The following is a 1,445-nucleotide window of genomic DNA, read 5'->3' as shown; positions in this document are numbered from 1 at the left end:
TTTTTTTTAAAGATGACCAGTAAGGGGATCTTAACCCTTGACTTTGTGTTGTCAGCACCACACTCTCCTGAGTGAGCCACGGGCCAGCCCCTAAAAGACATCTTTCCAGTGAGGTCTTCCACTGACCTCCTGGCAAACTTTTTGACTTTGGCTTTTTGACAACGGCGTGAGTAAAACTATACCCACATTAGACATCTAATGTCTATTACTTAATACTTAATGATAATTAACATATTTGAACCCAGTCTCATTTCACATTAGAAGCGTCCAAATCAGTGTACTGCAAACTGTTATAAAATTTTAATTTTTAACACTGCCCAAAAGTATGGGACTAAAGTTTACCAAACTTATAAAAACATTATAAAACACGTGATCTTATTTTTTTGATTTAATGTTTCATTTTCATCATTAAGAATGATGAAAAAGCAACACAAGCAAACATTAAATCATCTAAAAGCCCTTCAGATTGATTACCCATTATCTTTCAACTATTTCTGAGCTAAACTGAGAACATTATTTTATTATCTCTAAACAAGAAAACTTAAAACACTTTATGTCTTTGGCATTACCAGAAAAGGGCATTTAAACTTTGTACATTTTCTCACCATAAAGTTGAAGTTACAGTAAGATGAAGTAGAAGCCCACAGACCTTGCTGGTGTGAAATTTCTCTAACAATGTCAGATTGTTGCCAAAAAAACAGATTTTGTCATGCAGCTTGCAATTAATGTTCTAAAAATCTACCAGCCCATATAATTTTATCAGTCTGCCTTCCCCAGAGGAAGTAAACTGATAATAAAACTAATGAAATCATATTTCTTGACCACTCTCATCCAATATAAATTGTTACTTGTCCTCAGAGGATTAGACAATGAGCTACCTACCAGGTCATTCAAATGTCTGGGCTGGTTAACTGTAGAGACAGTATTCTAAGGTATGGGGGTGTTCCTGAGTCAGCAAAGAGTCCTGCATCATGACGAAGGGCCCCTTAAGTCATTACCAAGTGCAGATCAGGGGTTGATAGGCCTCTGTTAGAAATTGTTTTGCATCAGCATTTCTGTACTCCCTGAAAACACCATGAAATACTGAACTTTACTCGTGCAACAGATGAGAAGATGCCCAGTGTTTTAGTACTATTCACTGTAGAAAATTCTGGAACAGAAAGGAAGCACACATCTTCAGGTCATGAGTTGCTGAAACTCAGATCAATGAAAACAAAGCTGATAGACTCAATGCTTTCTGGAATGTGTGACACCAGCATTTCTTCAAGTTTAGCCCCAGGCCTTCTGGCATTAGAGTCATCTGGGGGACTGGCTACCAGGCTGATCTCCTAAACAAAACCTGCATTTAACCTAGTAAGCCTAATCCACTGGTATGCCCCAGCAATCTGCATTTGTCACCAGCCTACCAGGTATTTCTGATCACAGTAAAACTTGAGAACACTACA

This window comes from Galeopterus variegatus, unplaced genomic scaffold (assembly GCF_000696425.1).
Source record: "Galeopterus variegatus unplaced genomic scaffold, G_variegatus-3.0.2 Scaffold1246, whole genome shotgun sequence".
NCBI lineage: Eukaryota > Metazoa > Chordata > Mammalia > Dermoptera > Cynocephalidae > Galeopterus > Galeopterus variegatus.
This window is presented reverse-complemented; position numbering follows the sequence as displayed.